Source organism: Falco naumanni, chromosome 2 (genome assembly GCF_017639655.2).
Source record: "Falco naumanni isolate bFalNau1 chromosome 2, bFalNau1.pat, whole genome shotgun sequence".
In the NCBI taxonomy this organism is placed as follows: domain Eukaryota; kingdom Metazoa; phylum Chordata; class Aves; order Falconiformes; family Falconidae; genus Falco; species Falco naumanni.
Genome location: NC_054055.1, coordinates 42,145,424 through 42,164,278, shown reverse-complemented (window position 1 = coordinate 42,164,278; position 18,855 = coordinate 42,145,424). Strand labels below are relative to the sequence as shown.

The 18,855-nt window shown below is 37.9% G+C and overlaps 1 long non-coding RNA gene across 1 annotated transcript in view; it reads left to right on the top strand.

Annotated features, from left to right (window-relative positions):
* Nucleotides 1–4,242: 4,242 nt before the first annotated feature.
* Nucleotides 4,243–18,855, top strand: part of LOC121083567 — an 83,854-nt gene continuing 69,241 nt past the window's right edge. Inside the window, exon 1 of the long non-coding RNA XR_005826412.1 lies at nt 4,243–4,329. This is a non-coding gene — a long non-coding RNA (uncharacterized LOC121083567). The remainder of the gene's footprint in view (nt 4,330–18,855) is intronic.

Sequence of the window (18,855 nt, the reverse complement as noted above, 5' to 3'; positions counted from 1 at the left end):
TTAAACCATTATTCTTCTTAAAAGAGAAGTCCTTGCTGGTCATGTTTGATATAATATATTCCCAAGGTGATCTTTCCCCCATATGAAGCTTCCTCATCATTGGTTTAAAAAATAATTAATAAAAAAATAAATATTTTGTTATCATATTGCTCTTATCTTTTTACTGTAGGAGAAAAGGGCATTATTTGCTAAATCTTCCTTTAATTAAATAATTGACTGGAGGACTGATTCCATAATGGAAATATTATGTGACATTCAGTGCAGGCAGTGATTTAGAAATGAGACATAGAGTCTGTGGAAGGAAGAAGGTTTCTAGGTCCTTGGGCTCTGAGGAAGAAGCATATTTACTTTCTAGACTGTTTGCCTTCTAGAAAAGGAGGAGGAGCAGGGAGTGAAACCAACAGAATAGGGCCACTAGCATTTTTAGCTAATGAGATGCAGTGTCAAGAGGGTGCTATTTCTATCTGTGAGATATGGCTATAGGCTGACAGAATAAGAAAACAAGAAACATATGAAGTAAACTCAAAAAAGCAAAAATATGCCATCCAGGAAGAAAATAAACCAGAGAATTCCTCTTTTTTTTGGTATAAAAGTAACTCATGCTTGCTTAAATTACTTCAGGATTGCATTTTGTGATCATGAGCATACGAACATAACTATTGCATTGGTTGTGTACTGTATTCTTTAATTTATCTCTATTACTAGCTTTGTTACTTTGCAGAGTGTGCTTAAGCTAAATGGGTAGTTCTGGTCTGCATTTTAACCGTAATAGCACTGAATAAAAATGATGGTTACTGACATTGACACAGATGAATAGAGAAAAGTCTTTATAGACCTACAAAATTAGGGGGTAGGTGGGTGGTGAGAGAAGATATGTCCATGTAATACATTTCCTGATGCAATACTCATAAATAATGAATTGTCAGGAAGTCTCCAGACTTAAGGAGACACAAAACTTTAAGAAACAGTCTAAGAATTTCCCTACTCTCTTCATTGCTCCTTGGAAGCTCAGACGACTTCTACTGGTCCTTTAACTCAGATTTTACCTACTCTCTTTGAGCAATAACTCTGCAATTTGTAGCACTTCCTTTTAATCTCCCAATGGTATATTTACTATCTTAGATCATATGTTAAAAGCACAGTGAGCCACAGAGGAGGAAAAGGGAGACCTATTGCTGCTCAGATGTGTAGTACCTTCTTTCAGGCCTCATCCACTACTACCTTTTAAAATGAAACCAAAAGAAGAGTGGACAAATGATACAAACTTGGGGTGCACGTGTCAGTGGGAGAGGAAATGAAAAGGAGAGAGTGGTCCAATCACTGCTGTGACTACAAGAATTCAGTGTAAGGTAGGGTCTTTCTAGCTCCCGACTGCCATAACTTTGATTAACCTTGCAGTGTTTCAGCACAGGGTCATGCTATCCCGTTGACACTTTTCCTTTGAGATGTCAGTCACATTTCAATAACTTTCCAGTGTGGGCTTGTAAGTCCTGTCTCTTCATTGACTTTGAATGAGGCAGGTTGCTTATGAATGCAGCTTGAAGTGTCACTCAGATATTCTTGCATTGTGTTATCTTTGATTGACTTGTCTGGAGTGGTGGAAAATTCAGGGTATCTAACTGTCCCTGTTTTGACAGTGAGAACCCTCCATTTTTTAATTTTTTTTTTTTTTAATTCCTGAGACTCTTTCGCCCTTCTGACGATAATGGGATTTGGTACTGCCTTTTTCTTTAAGGTTTTAACAAGCCCAGGAGAGTCCTATGCTGCAGATGTAGCATCTTAGCATTTCTGACTGGAGTTTAGGTTCTCACAGCATGAAAAGCATAAACTCCACTAATGGAAGATAATGTGTTAATGATAGCAGGGAAAGAACTGGTAGGAAAGGGCATAAAAGTAATTCCTATTGGTTTAGCCTTCAAGATAGCTTTTAGTTTATGTCTGGATTGTGTAATTCCTAATGGTTGGGCCCAAAGCCATTTAAAAAGGGCCAGCAATAAGGAAAGAAAAGCATTTCTAGTTTTTCAGTGTTTATTGTTAGCAACATACACTGTAGCTGTTTTTGTGGAAGTTTCACTATATAGTAGAAGGCTGTGTCCCAGAGCAGTGATTGTTCCAAGGCTGTGTTATTCAATAAACTGATTTATAACATATGACTGCAGTTATAATCCAAGAGTTTCTTCATTTATTTTAAACAAAATAAATATTTCTGTGCTGTAACCACTTGAGGTTTATAATCTCATTTTCAGGCGTGCCCTGGCTCACATAAACAGACTTACCCCCTTCCAGTGCTAACAGAAAATGCAGAGTCTGTGGTGGAGGAAGGTAAAAATCTGTAATATAAAATAGTTCGTATCTGTTTCATAGTGCTTCATAAATCTGGTTCCCAGGCAGTGAGGGAAATGAATAAGAAGCGTTTTTGTTTTTTTCAAGCTACTGCTACAGCTTGTTTGCTCAGCTGAACAGAAAGAAGTGTATAAAACCAGCTAGTACTAGAAACTAGATGTAAAACAATAGCAAACAAAAAACTTTAACAACCATAATCTGTTGTCAGTGAAAGGCAAAGTTACTAAATTCACAATGGTGCTTATTTTTCTAATGTAAGTGGTAGTGGAAGCCGTCATGCTGAGGTGTGAAAAAGGAAGCAAAGACTGTATCTTGAGCATTGCCACGTCAAACTCTTGCACGCATGTCCATATCCAAGGCTGAACTTTGGCTAGATCTGTAGCCACCCCTGTAGTGCACAGGGAGAGTGCTGTGTCTGAGGTGGAATCCACAGACTTTACTATGATGAGGAGAGAGCTATTTAAGCAAGCCAATAGCAGGGAGAAGGTGGTGTCTTTCAGCAGCAGGAATGAAAAATACCCATCTAAGCTCATAGTCCGATGGCTATGGCACTTTACTTGGCAATAGGAGTTGGAATACTCTTGAAAGACAATTGACCTGTTATACTCTCATATGTTACATCAGTGCTTGCACTACTGTGTAATTGGGACCAATGATTCTTGGTGCAGCCAGGTTTTATTTTTTAAGTAGTACTTACAGTGGCACTCTGTATAGACCTCAATCTGCTACACGTGCTTGAGGGTGCCTGTAAGATGAAGATCTCAGAAACAGGAGGCCGAAAAACGTCTAGTCTCTTATTCATCCTGATGGGGCTTAAGTCTGCTCTGGCTGTGAAATTGTTAAGTTCTGTTGAAACTGAGACTCTTCCCAGTGTCTTCAGAAGCAGGACCTTAAATGTGTGAAAATCTTCGGTATATGAAGTGTAGTGGGGTGATCTTGGCCAGATGCCCACCCAGGGGCTCTCACTCCCCCTCCTCGGCAGGACAGAGGGAAAATCAGACACAAAAGCCCACAGGTCAAGGTAAAGACAGGGAGATCACTTACCAGTTACCATCATGGGCAAAACAGACTTGACTGGGAGAAAATGTATTTGATTTATTGCCAATTTACATAGAGTTGGATGGTGAAAATCAAAGACAAATCAAAACACCTTCCCCCCACCATTGAGTGGTGCAGGAGGATGGGAAATGGCTGGTAGGGGTCAGTCCGTAACAGCTCTGCTGCCGCTCCTTCCTCCTCGCATCTTTCCCCTGCTCCAACAGCAGGTCGATCCCATGGCCTGCAGTCCCTCAGGATACACTTGCTTGCAGCGAATGAAGAGACGGGACGCAGCTTGATGCAAGCAAATGTCAATTTATTGTACAGAAGCACGAGTTTTTATACACTTTCAGAAGCTGCGCGTTTTAAACAGATTGGTTCTTGAAGCTAAGCCTTGCATACTAGGCAATCCCTGATTGGTGGTTAACTACCATCAATTAACAACAAGGTGTTACCTTTCCTTGGCGCCATCCGTCTCCCACTCCCCTGTGCTCTGCAAACATGCCTCATCATGTTAATTGTTGTCTAGACAAGCTCGAGCACATCCCCCTCAGCTAACTGATTGCCGCGCATGGTCCTAGTTTCCAGCCCGCTCCTGCACTTGCTGTGGCATGGGACCCTCTGCATGTATCTGCTCAGACGTGGTCTCCTCCACGGGCTGCTGGGAGCGCCTGGGGTGCCCCCTCCCCCTCCTTGCTCTCTCACTTCAGCGCCTTCAGGGCTGGCTTACACTTTATTCCTGCCACTGCCTGTGCAGCATTTTGACCTTTCTGAAACCTCTTTCCCCGGGGCGGCACCGCGCTGGCCGGGGCCCTGGCGGTGCTCTGTGGTGGGTGGGCTAGAACCAGCTGGAACCGGCTGTGGCCGGCCCGGGGCAGCCCCAGCCGTCTCACAGAAGCCCTGCAGCTGCCGGTGTGGAAGCCATGTGGCGTACAGCAGTGCACCCAGGTAAGCCACCTGAGAAAGGCAGGTGGGTTCTCAGATATTGTAGAAACTGTTTTTCAAGATTGTTTTGTCTTAACGACCTATGAAAGATTTTCCAAGTTCTGTTTTGACCTCAGGAGAATCCCAGACCGGATTCGTAAGAAGTAAGGAGACGCTATTTTAATTAACTTGCCTTTAACTTAGTAGGTGGTGTCAGACTAACCATTTAACAATTCTACCCAGAAGTTCTTCTTCCCTTTCTTTATATATTTTCTCTAATAATTAACATCAAAACTCTATGTCTTAATGTTTGCAGAAGCTTTGAGAACATGGGCAGGAAAGAGTAAGTTCAGATTTGCCCAATATGTGGTGCTTTGATTGGAAATGTCACCTTCTCCTAATACGTATCACAAGCAGATGTTATGTTTTATTATGTGTCACTTAACGGTACCAAGATTAACCTTAATTTGCTTTCATTATGGCTTACACACAGAGAAAAGGCAAACCGATCTATGAAAATGTAACAGGTATATATATATAGGCATTAGGCCATCAACGGGCTTGGAATCATGATTTTTAAATGAAAAGCAAATAGATGGATTCACAAATACCTAGATGCCCTCGCTAGCGTATTCTTTATGATTTCATTTCTGTGAGTAGTTACATTTTTTTCTTAATACGCTGATACCTCTTTAAATGTTTTGGGAAATAATGTTAGCATGTTTTCCGTGCAAGTAGTTTCTTTTGATTTCTATGCGTTTATTTTTGTATAACATGTTGCATATAACATAAATGCAAAAAAATGTGTACATATGTGTATGTGTTTATTTGATGTGTGTATAATGTGTGTAATATAATTTTCAGCAGCAACATTATGGCCACTCACATGATAGAAGCTAATATGCTCAAGAAGAGACATTTCTGAATCATACTGATCCTCCATGTGATAGACTTAATTCTTCATTCACCTGTCTTGAAATGTAGCAGAGCAATAGAAAAAAAGACAAAAAAATATTCCCTAGTGGACAGCCATGAGCAAGAAGACAGAAAGCAGTGACATGACTTGAGATACTGCACTGGGGCCTTTGTCTGACTGCTGAGGCCCATGTATTATCACAATGAATGCCTGTGGAAAGTCTTTTTATCTTTTTGAAAGAGGTGTTAGGAGCAATTTTCTAATATTTCTGTCTAATTCGTGCTTTATTATTTGATGCCTACTGAACTGTTTCTCCTGACCTAAGTGCCTGTATTTTTATGCAGTTACTGAACAGATTTAAGATGTGTAAGCAGGCAGGATCTCTCTGTACACCTGTGAAGGTGCATAACTTCTCTTCATTGCCAAGTTAAGTTGCTCATAAAAGCAATTTAACATACTTCAAGAAGGTGGATTTGCCAGATACTCATAATGTAGGTGTAAATAAGGTGTTAAGTTAGGCTGAGTGCTAAGGATCCCATTTAAGTAGTGTAGTCAAATATGTAGTGAGTACTAAGTGTACTAAGTAGAGGAAAAAATGAGGGGAGGAACCATATATTTATATTGATCATTGAGTGTGAGCATAAATTTGCATTTTTATTAATTAGTCGGAATTTTATAAAACTCCACCTTTTTAGAATTTCACAAGGAGATGCAGCTTATTTCAGGATGAATAGAAGAAAGATGTTAGAAGGCGTCTGTCTCTGTTGCCAGCACTTTTTGCTCTTTGCAGCTCTGTACTTTCTAGCAGTCTGACTGAATCTATGTCCTACGTGCTAGGTGTCTGTGTTTAAGCCATTCTTGCCTGGAGATCATCTTCAGGTCTGGCAGACTTGGTATCATCAAGAAGTCTGATATTTTGCCAGCAGGGCTCTATTGAGGCTTGCAGGGTAGCGCTGTAGCTGCAGACTGCAGGGTTGTATCACACACAAGCAGTGGAAGGGTGATAGGCATTTCTGGGATAATGACAACAAATACTTCCTAATCACTTTGGAATATTTTTTTATTTATTTTTGGTTTAGTGATTCTACTTGACTTGTATGCGAGTGCTCTTTGGCCACTGGATGTTATCTCTGAGTTGATGAATCTGGAGCATTAGCCTACTTTTCCACCACTTCTCATTTGTTCCTTCTGAATGCAGCAATGATGTACTAGAGAAATCCTACTATTAGGTTAAGCTTTTCATAGTTTAATTCCACTTTGTTGTATAGGTCATATAACTTGTGCGTTAATGTCTCCCTGGGTGAGTGGGAAACACGCACTGTTTTAATTCCCATCAAGAAAAATAGCTTCAGCCAGTTCAGAATATGTGTCCTAACCTGCTAACAGCAGCACCTATTTGTGCATGGTGCCAGATTTGTTAGGTGTGATCCAGGAATGCTTACTACTGAAACTGGTCTAGCAAGCCTCCTTCATGGATTTGTGTGAACTGGAGAAGGAGGAACTCAGTCCTGAGAAGGCAAGGGAATGGATCTCATGCCTAGATCAGACATATGACTGAAGCCTCATGGTCATTGCACATCCTCCGAGCCTCGATAGCAGACTGTGTGAGTACTCTTCGCTAATGTTAATTGAAGTGTAGTTAGACATGATCAGTTGATGTAGCTCAGCTCATGTGTGGTATGTCTGTATACTGAGGTCACTTGAGAGTATGAGTAACCAAACTTACATAAGCAAAAAATACTGATGTAAAATAGAAGGAAGAGGGTTTTTATTTAGGTTAGATGTTTAGAAAAGCTTTTCAGTGACAAAGATGGTTAAGCAGCAGAACCATTTTGTGATATTGCTATCGCTGCAGATCTGAAAGACATGAAAATGTTAAACATAGTAAGAGTTGTTTTCTTACGGGCAGAAGTGCCTTTGAGCACTAGGACTGAAAGGCCCACAAAAGAATTTGCCTGCTCTAAGCCATTTAGCAAAAGTGATATGATAATCCCATGGTGGAAGAGAGAACCTAATTGTGGTTTCCCAAGCCCTGCCTTTCATTTAACAGAATCTTTGGTCTGCAGCTTTCCTTTACAATCTTTTAGATCTTTTTTCAATCTGTCTGATGGTATTGGTATTTCAATCCCATATACACATACTTTTTTCTGACTTTTATTTGTTACTTAGATGTTTTCCATCCAAATTCTGAGCTGGAATGGTTTTGCTAAAATTGTAGTTGTTGGAAGAACTGCGGGGACAAGATATAAGTTTTGATACAATATTTTGATTGAGTTTCTTCCTCTAATCTTAAGAGGAAATAACATTATTTGCCTTCGACGTTTAAAAATTGTTCACGACTTTAAGCAGCTGCTATCATTCTTGCCTCTGTATGCACATGTGCCTCTGGAGAGAATAGCTGTGAGGAGTACCTTTTTCTGGAAAGTCCTGAGGATGATTCTGGCTGGAGTTTCAGTGTCATAGTCGTGCCTGGCTTCATTCTCACCATGCATTTACCCTGGGGCAAATACAGTTTTAATTTCAATAGCATTTGCTTTTTATTAATTTTACTTCATTTTATATTTTCACTTTTAATTTCATTTGGGCTTTCTTTTCCTCCTGAAAAAGTTGTGTAGAAACTGGAAAATAAATTAAAAAGAATCACTGACACACTAGGAGACACACAGCTCAATAACTTATTAAGGTTTAGAGATGCTTATTACATATATTCTCAATTTTCATTCACAACATGTGAAGTGCAAACTCCATCTCTCTTTTGACTGTGCACTGTTGGTACAATGGATTACATTTTTTCCTTGCGCAGGATATATTGTCTATTGAGATCCATGAAAATAAACACAATAAAAATTCCAATGAAATGTTATTGTATTGAATAAGTAGTTGCTTTTAAAGTCTCGCTATTTCAGCTGCATTAATTGTACAAGCTACAGAGTTTAATATTTTCTGAGGAAAAAAATTTGGAGCTTGTTTGAATTATTCATGTTTTGAAAATGGCCTGTAAGACAGCTATTCTCATAACTCATTTTTACTGCAAGTTTAGCAGATACCAAAACTTCCACTGAATTGAGAAATTAGGATAGTTATGATTTTACCTATGTATTTTCATGCTTTCATTTAAAGAAATAGCTTCCTTAATGTTAATATGCTGCACATTGTCATGGATGGGGTACTACAGACCTATGAAATCGTATAATGATTTTCTTAGTTCATCAGGCTATAAGATTTTGTCCTTCTTAACATTAACAGGATAGCTTTCCAACTAAAAGATTTTTAACCTGCCTTTCTCTCCAGTGCAGGGAAAACCTAGGCCCCCACGTAAGTGATAGTTTCATAATACATGATGAGGAAACTAGTAGCAAAACCAATGGTATTAAGCCTGAGATACTTTTTCTGGTTTTGGTCTGTAGAAGGGGAGAGTCAGAAACTGAAAGCTGTCTCAATATCCCTCCTTGGACCACATGGAAATAATTTGATAAAGGTTCTCAAGCAACTTGGGAGCCAAGAGGGAGTATTAACTGAGGGGCAGCATTTTTCTGTTTGGGGGCCCAAGTTGCCTGATGCATGCAGATTAGCCTGGATCTTCGTTCATGCTTCTTACAGTCTGAATCCAAACACTTAGCAAGTGTTAGCAGCTGGAACCCTAATAGCTTCCTTGGAAGAATGACACTAGATCCATATTTATTCAACACCTTTTCAGGAAACTCATTTATGTAATCAAAAAGGATAGTTTACTTCCAGCTTGCTGCTGCTCTATTGCAGCAGCAATGTTTTTGTTCCTGGGTACAGCCAAATTAATAATTTCTTGATATATGCCAGGTTATATTGCTCTTTCCTGACCAAATAAACTGATTTAAATATGTTGCTTGTACTACACTTGGATACTGACCCTAGTAAATTGTGGTGACATCCAGAAAATTACTCATTAGGAAGAGGTATTTAGAATAAATGAGCTGTAGATTGAAATAGCAAATGTGCTATAAATCTCATTTTTTAATGTGTTTGATTTAATTTACAGTCCTGGTTCTAGTCCATCTTTATCTGGATATTGCTTTCTTCTTAAAAGGATTTTCAATAAAATACACATCCACCTAGCAGGATATTCTGAGTATGTGCTTACCTTTGACAGATCATTGGGCTTTAAATGAAAGTTAAAAGAGCATGTTTGCCCTAATAAAGGTGTTTTTTAAAACAAAAGAAAACCACAAATTTCTAATGAAAAACTGCTAAACATTAACAATAAAAAAAAAAAAGAAAAAAGAAAAAAAGAAAATCATGTGCCATATGGCAATTATGCCAAAAGATTGAATTTATTACCAAATAAAACTGTTGGCTTGTGCATTTCACAGTTTCCTCCATTCCCAACCAGTGTGTTTTTAGAGGCTTTCTGTAGGGTTAGTTGCCCAGACTTCTGCAAAAACAACAGTTTGTCCTTATTGCAGGAGGTGTTAGGAAATCAAATCCAACTGGAGCACCGAATGAAATTACAGACTGGTTTTGTCCCAGCTGCATGACACATGCCAAGAGCTGATTTTTCAGTTCAGACATTTAAAGAAATGAATACAGAATTCTATTTGTTCTCCTACTGAATGAGTTATCCTTATTGTGTTTTTCATACTTCTATGTGCTGTTTAATGTTGCAGCAAAGTCACTGTTTGTTTTTACCTCAGTGAAGATGTTTTTGCATGTCATGTTTTCTTATTAGTAATCTTTTTAAGGAGGGAAAAAAAAAGTAACAACCTGTGTAAAACTTGAGTTTAGTTACTGAATGATATTTGTGTGTGACAGACTTATTGTACCAGTGATAGCCATAATGATTTATAACAGCTTCACATGTGACATGTTCCATTGTTGCTGTTGTTTTATTGAATGACATTTTTTCTACAAAAATCCTATGGGATTTCAGAGCAATTCAGTCACTGGCATTACAGAAAATTCCTGTGAAATTTCTTCTAATGTTGCCTGGTCTCACGGAGCCTGCCAATGAATACTTGCATCTCAACAGGATTTTGAATCTTTAAAAATATGTGTTTAATATCTGAACTTTTGTGCCATCAATTTCCTTTATAATCTACAGTTTTAATCAGGTCACATTATGGAAAGTATTTCCCTTCTTTCTCCCCCTCCGACCTACTGCAGCTGTTCATCTATTAAAGTGGATGTTTGCATTATCACCTCAGATAAGATTTGGAGTTGTGAGGGTGGGATGCAGTTAGCATTCATTTAGCATGCATATTCAGATGACATGCATGTAGTTTGCATGCAAATTTTATTTTTTTGTTGTGCAGGGACCTACTGAATGAACTTCTTTGGTGTGTTCAGCAGTGCTTAGTGCATTCAAAAATCTGTTGACAAAAAGAGGGTGAAGGGATAAATTTGAAGACGTGAGATCCCCTCACTTCCCCTTGGGCACGCAGTGTGACTTTCACAACTAAGTTGGCAGAGATCCTTGAGACATGAAAGGGAATTCTTCAGCAAGGACAATGGTGTTTTTATTTGGCAGTAGGAAAAGATGCAAGGGAACACAATTAAGCTCCGTACTCTTGTGCTGAATGGCTTAATTCAGCTATGTTCATTCACCGATATTTCATTCCTGTTCCTGTGATTGGCGTGGGGAGGAGTATGGAGGGGGGTGGGGGGGTGGGAACCAGCCCACAGAAGCTCTCTTCACAAGGACAACTTACTTATCTATAACCTGTCAAATTTGCCAACAGCTAATGTCAGTGTAGTAAACCCTTTCTGAACGTACTTGCGCAGTTTGTTCTTCAGATTGGTTTGTGAACAGATTCATCCTTGAATCTCTCGCCTCTCTCAGGCCTCTCCTAATTTGCCATCTTTGGCATTTAATGTCAAGGAAATAGTATAATGTGAATTTGTGAAAAAGATTTTCAGCAAGTTCATGCTGATACAGAATTTCCCTGAGAGGCAACATTAATAATGGGTTGGCACAACACATTTGCTGGAGTGGGTTTGATGCCTTGATTGAGTTTCCGTGGTGCGTTTGTTGTTGCTTTGGGGAACGCGCGGATATTGGGTTCAACAGACCATAGAATTTTGAATTAACCTCTCTTTTTCTCTTCATGAATATAATGGCTTCAGAATCTGTTTTTGCTTTGGCCTTTTATTTAAGAGAAGAAGAGAAGCTCCAGTTGTAAAAAAAATCTGCCATTTTTAAAAGCATTGTGAGAAAAAATAAATATATATAAGGAAACATAGATTCATAAGAATCTCTTAGGCAACTTTCCCTCAAGAGTTTCTTACACTGATTCTCTATAAAACAGTCATTTTAACCATAAAGTGCAAAAGATAAAAAACCATTAGCACTAAGTTCACATACAGCAGATTCAGTTACACTATTGTTTGGGAGAAGCCGATGATGATTTTCAAGAGTCCTGTTAAACCCTGTCAGGGGTCTCATCTTAGTTAATTTCTCTTTTCCTGGGAGCTGTAATTGAATAATGTAATTTTACAAGATGAAGACTGAAAAAAAATAGAGATTTTTTTTTTTAAATTCCCTGTTGCTGTGCTCAGAGTATGTTCTACTTGCTTTTTCAGTCAAGGAATTTGCTTTGAGGGTCTCAAAACACCAGAGTAACCATCTGATCTTTGCATTATTTCTAAAGCCTAAGAAGTTTCTTTTGTGTATGTGTGTTTGAGAGATCTACACAGTTGGATGGGGGAGAAGGTAGCTGCTAATAGAAGGCAGTAGTTAGAGGCTGTATCTGCATTGCAAGGTGAAAAAATACGCTTAGATTTAACATAAGGGAAAGCTGGTATAATATCTAATAACAAGGCAGTTTGTAATCTGAAGTACAGGGCGAGTATGCAATTTGTGTTATTTAAAAATTACATTACTGTCAAAGTACATAACCTTTTCTTGCATACTATTTTTACTCCTTAGATTGTTATATTACAAAGAGGTTAAACCTTAAATTTATTCTTTAACTTCGGTATTTCACCATGTTTACTCTCTAAGCCCTGTTTGCTTATCAGGACACGTGTTCAAGTTCTTTTAATTTACTAGCTGTTTACTTTATCTCAATCTCACAGTATTTTGGTGGTTCCTCTCACAAGCAAATGTTTATATCCAAGCCTTTAATTCAAAAGAAAAAAAAGTTGCCTGTGATAATATTATTATTTATGTTTTTAGTTTTATCTTAAAGAAAATATGATATGAACAGTTTTTCAAGTTTACAAGTTTAACCCTACCTTAACAGCAAGGCAGTGGCATATTCCTGAAATGTTCTTTCTACCAAAGTACTGGCTGTGGCTACAAAGAATGAATAAAAGGTGTTTCATACTTTAGTGATTTGTTTCCTTGAGATCCTCATTCAAAATTGTGTGGGGGGGTTTTAGAAAGTGTGTTAAGAGTTAGCTGAAATTATGCTGACCATAGCTTAGCTCTTAGGAAAATGGTGTTTAAGACTTTTAACATGTCTTCCCCCCCAGCCCTGAGAGAAACACCCAAAAGTGGCAGTTTCCTCTCTTTGTTTATAAAATGCTACAGCAAGTGTTAAAAGTATATTTTCGTTGGTTATTGTATGCACCAGGATTTTTTCCAAATGTTCTTGTTCTCACTATTTTAGCTCCACTTCTGGTTAACAGCAAGCAAAGCAAGAAACAGATCTTTGCAGCAAGACAAGCTTGTAATGTAGCAAGTAGTGTAACCATAGGGTGAAGCTGGGGGAGTAGGGTGTGCTGCTGTTCTGTTATCAACTGGTTTAACATTCCTGCTCTTTTTGCTCTTGCCTTTGCCCCTACAAGCTCCACAGGCAAATCAGAACTGATTGCTGAATGGACCTGATTTTCTGAATGGTCAGCACCTGTTAACTCTGGGTAGGATAGAAAGATCTGAGTATCCCAGCAATCCTGTAAAAAGATAAGAAACATTTACTTAATACTGTCTTTTCCACTATTTTTATCTCTACTGGTCTCAACTTTAATAGTGACAAAGGAAAATTCTAGGAAAAATTGTCATGATGTTGCCAAGCCCACACAACTGCACTTGATTTGGTAATCCCATTTCTTGCATGACAGAAAATGTGGGCAGTTTTGGTATCTGAAGATAACACTGCTTTTTTACATGCAAATAGAAGACACTTAGCTTGTCACCATATGGAACAAAAGTAATTGCTAAGGATGAAAGGCAAAGCAAGACAGCATGCTTGTTGTTTTGTCAAGAAGCAACCTTCTTATATCTGAGAATGCTGTATTTCAGGTTTCATGATGAGGGTTTTTGGGAATGCACCAGAAGTAGTGATTTGAAAGATTTATTGATTTATTGCAGTGACAAATGCAATGGAAACCTGTTTGGAGGCTTGCTGTATACTCAGTTGCTTTTTGTAACTGATTCATTTATCAGTTATTTGATGAGGAAGAGCTCAGTATAACATTATATTGATGTGGATCACTGCAGAACAAAATATGTTGAATTTCATAGGCTGGCCTATACAGCAGAGCTGATTATCACTGTATCTTAAATATCAGGTATTTTCTTTGATAGGTTTGCCACCTGTTGAACAAGTAGTAGTCTTTTGGCATGGTAAAGTTATAATGATAAGTAACTTGCAGATATGTTGAAACAAAGTGATTGCTCCTGGTTTCCCATCCTCACTCATGGGATTTAATCAAGGATACAAGAGGGGCTATCCTCATTTTTGTAAGACTATTAAAAAGTGAATGTCTTTTAGAGCATATTTTCACATGTTCTCTGATTTAGATTCAGCAAGACCCAGTATTCCTTCACTTGTTTTCTTCAGGGAAGCTCCAGCTCTTAAAGTCCTAAGGAAAATGGTCTCAACAAAAGCTATAGCAGAAGAATTTGTAACTATCCACAAAGAACAGTTTGGCAGTCTGCTGTCCTCACATGGTTCATAATGGGTGCTTTGATGCAACTCTGAGAATTAGTGCCACTGTTAAATGCTTTGCTACCACAGGTTCTTCAATCCTGAGTGAAAAAAAAAAATAATCCTAATATGACCTGAAACTCTCTTTTATCTGGGTTGAAGTCTATTCATTTTCCCCTACTCAGGAAATAGCCTGGCATTTTCTCCACCCTCTGTGGTCATTGTTTCCTCTTCATGACTCAGTGTATTGGATAGGGAATCCAGGGACAGCGAGAAATCCAGACTCCAGTGTGTGTCCTTACCTATTTCAAAAGTCCCTGTGTCACATTCATAGGATTTTAGTTAGGCTTTCTGAATTAACCTTTCAAATTTTGGGGTAATGAGAATTTAAGCTATGAGTTTAGGCATAACTATGCTTTTTGACTCTGTTTCCCTTTCCTTCCCACAAAATTTTTCTTAAATGTAAGGTTTGCATAATATTCCCTTGTGAATGTTTCATGTATGTAAAAACAAAATGAAAAATTGCAAGACAGAAAATTACTTTTTTTGAGCCTTTCTTATCAAGAGACTGTTTTACTAAATTTTATGGAGCATATTCATAAAACATTGTCTGCTAATTGTGAAATGACTGAAATATTTTAAAATTAGTTACTATATATTTAAACTAAAAATTCAGTATGTGTTTATAATCTTTAATAAAAAATGCAAAACTTGATTGGAACCCCCCCCAACCCAGAAATTTTCTTGTATGCAGTTAATATTCTGAGATGGCATGCTGTACCATCAAGTATCAGTCTGCTTCAACCCACCTGTATGCCTATATATGTATTACTTATGCAGTTATTATAATACTGGAGTTATGATGAGAAATCAAAGCTAGAGAGATTAGGTTACTCACACAAAAAAGGGTTATTTTGTAGTTGACCTAGGTGATGTGACTTACTAGTTGCCAACAGAGCTACAGTATGTTTTTTGATTGACTTGCATGAGAGCATCAGCAACTTGTCCAAGGGTTTTTTGTTTCCCTTTTGTATTTCAAAGACAGCAGCCTTACTTAAGATGTGTGATGTCTTCAGCTGAATTTTTCTTCATATAGTCAAAACCTTTAAATTTCTTAATGGTGTGGTTTATAGTATGCTAATTTATTTAATTTTGCTGCACAAGATAATACACTGATTTAGAAATGCATGCAGTAGTCCACTTTTGAGTTGAAGGAGACTCTTTCTTGGTTTGTTTCTGTAGGCACGTATTGTCTGCTCTGACCTGTAATTCATGTAATAAATCATTTTTAACGCTGGCACAGGTGTCCTTTTGAGTTTAAGTATGCTTTCCGATCATATTGTCTGCTGTAATTTTTTTCTGATGTATGGCTCATTATCACATCATTCTGTGTGTGGAGGTGTTTTTATACCAGCAGCTTTTGTAGCCATTTCTAGTTTCATAGCTGAATTTCCTATGCTCATTTTTGAGTGTTGTATTCAAACTGTATGCATGAGCTTTAAAGTACCATATTTGAATCACTCTTGCAATTTTTCAGTGAAATTTGAATCTGTCTGAACCTGATTTATTCTGCAGTGCGAAAAAAATGGTTTGATCAAATAATGGTTGAGAAAGTAGCAAAAAATTCCAGAGTTCTCTTATAATTTCATATATAGATAGCTACCTATGGCATTGCAGTGGTGAGGGTTTGACTCTGCAGAAATGATTTATGGTAGTTCTTAAACATACAGGCAGTACTTCTGGCATGCTGTGTGTGTAAAGGACTATAGGACTTTCTGTAAAAAAAGTAAATGCTTTTTTCTCCAATTCAAACTGAAAAAAACCCAGGAAAAGTAATAGGTTGATGATCCAGTCCCTTCCAAAGCAAAAGTCAACTATACCTAGGTTATTCCTCACAGATATTTGTTTATTAAAGACACTGAACTGTGAGAAATCCAAAGCTCACTTAGCAATCTGAGTGTTTCAGTAATCTTTCATACTGTTCGAAAGGTTTTCAGCATCTTCCTACAATTTAATTTCACTAATTCTTTATCATGGACAAGACATTGCTCTTTAGAGCTACCTTTTATACATTAAATGATTGCTGTCATCTTTATTTTCAGCCTCCTCTTCTTCACCTTTAACAGTCTTTGGTTGTTAAATCTCAGATCTTTCCTTTTTAGTCAGACTCATGATATTCTCCTTTGGATTTTTTTCCTGTTGGTTTATATCTCTTTGAGCTGCCCAAAACAGGTCAGAAACAATCCATCTTCATTTTTTCCAAAACTGGAGCAAAGCAGAAGATTGATCTTCTATATTCTGCAGGCAGTTTTCAGTTTTACATATCCAAGGATGTGTGACTTGGAACAGAAGGGCACTTCTGATTTATTTCCATATTTGATCTCCAGATCCTTCCCTGAAAAACCTCTACCATCCAGTCGTTCTATGTCTTGTATTTGTACAGATTTGTTCCTGCCTTTTAAAATTTTACCTTCTAACTGACCTTCCAATACACTGGCAGGCCTGGTTATGTGTGTTCTTTAAATGCAGTAAGCACTCTCTTTATCATTCACATTATTATTAAACTTTAAACGGGCCTGCTAAAGAAAAAAAAGGTAAAAGAAATCAATTTTAGTAATAGCTTAGCCATGATTACACTATATGTACAGTTACCTAATCAGTTTTGCACTCACACTATATTAGTGCCACTTAGACAAGCTTTCACTTTTTTTCTTTTTTTATATGTTTGAAAATTTTCTGAGCCAAGAGCTACATAAGTGACCTTATTTGCATCTCACCTCTCCCCGTGGTCTGTTACCATTTTGTGGAGACATTTAATTCTGTTGACATTTGTTCTTAAAGGATTGACTGTTTCTTAAGTAATTGCTTTTGCCTGTTCCTTACCTCCTTTTCATATTTCCAGTTACATAAAAATAGTGTTGTTCATTTGTTCCACAACTTTTCTGAGTCTCAATAGCTGACAGAGAAATTTGTTATTCCTAAGCTTATGCTTCCTTTTTGTTGAGTATTGCGTTTTCATTTTTTCCATTTTCTTGATATGTCACATGCCCTTCACAGACTGCTTTTCTGATGGCAACATGGTCTGAGATAGCTTTACCTGTTCTCGCTATAACCTGGGAGGAAGTTCACCAGGCACATCTGTTCTGAAAACTAATTTACTTAAGTACTCTCTAACCTTTCCTGTCTGTATTTTTAATTGAAATCATTCCTTTGTTTGTATTAATTATGCTAGTCACCTCCTCATTGTTGACCTTTTTCATTAAAACTAATGCAAAAAAGACATTAAACGCTTTTGCCTTCACAGTGTCATCTGTCAGTAACTTTTTTGCTCTATTGGATAGCAGAACAATATTTTCCTTTGTCCTCCTTTTAGTCAGTTTGAATAGATTCAGTTTGATTAGTGCAGGATGTGGATATTTTAATTATGTTTTATCCTCCCAGCAAGTCAGTTTAAATTGCTATGGAAGGGATTTACTTTTTTCATTGGCCTTCTGGTGTTCGTGTTCATGCCAAAAGTCGAGTTCTGGTATTCCTGGAAAGTTTTATACAAGTAAATACACATTATTTAAAAAAAAAAAAAAAAAGCATTCAAACCTAGACGAGGAAAAGTTGAACTCCAGAGACGTGACAGTTTTGTTTGCTGTGTGACACATTCAGCCTATCATTATTCATACACAATGAAACTGAACACTATAGCCATCAGAAATCACTTTGCAATGATCAGTCAGAGGATTTGATGATGTGAATATTCCTGATTCTCCAGTCTACTATACAGGATCTTTTATATGCTGGAATGTGTTTTAACATATCTACGTAAAGAACTTTGGAATGGTTCAAAGCTGTGCTGGGGGATGTTTGGACTGGACATTAGGAAGCACTTCTTCACTGAGAGGGCTGTCAGACACTGGAACAGGTTTCCTAGAGAGGTGGTATATTCCCCAAGCCTGTCAGTGTTTAAGAGGCATTTGGACAGTGCCCTTATTCATATGTTTTAACGTTGGTCAGTCCCAAAATGGTCAGGCAGTTGGACTAGGTGATCATTGTAGGCCCCTTCCAGCTGAACAATTCTATCCTATTCTACCCTACCCTATTCTGTTCTGTCCTGTCAGCATGTATACTGGCCACAGTGAAGGTCTTCTACAATTGAATTATATTCTTAATAAGCAGTACATTACTGCAAATAAGTTTCTCGGTTTGTCACTTGAGCAGCATGATCTCAGAACTATTTTTACATGAAAATCTCACTAGTAATATTAAAAATAATAAAAAAATGGGTAATATCTGTGACAACACTTTCTGTAACACTTCAGTAGCATCTGTTTGACCTTCAAGAAACACCTGTTCCTTATGGCACCATAACATTACTACAAGATTGCAGGAGCAGTCTGGAAATTAGGACCATGCGTGGCAATCAGTTAGCTGAGGGGAATGTGCTCGAGCTTGTAAGTCACGAACCCTGGGAGGACAAGGAGTGTGAATAGACACAACAATTAACAGAGCACAGGGGAGTGGTGGACGGATGGCGCCAAGGAAAGGTAACACCTTGCTGTTAATTGATGGTAGTTAACCACCAATCAGGGATTGCCTAGTATGCAATGCTTAGCTCAAAAGAACCAATCTGTTTAAAATGCACGATTTCTGAAAGTATATAAACTCGTGCTTCTGTACAATAAATGGACATTTGCTTGCATCAAGCTGTGTCCTGTCTCTTCATTCGCTGCACAAGATGGCTAAAGATGTCTTAAAGCAATTAAGTAGGCACAATTGGTGAATTTCACAAAGTGAGTCCTT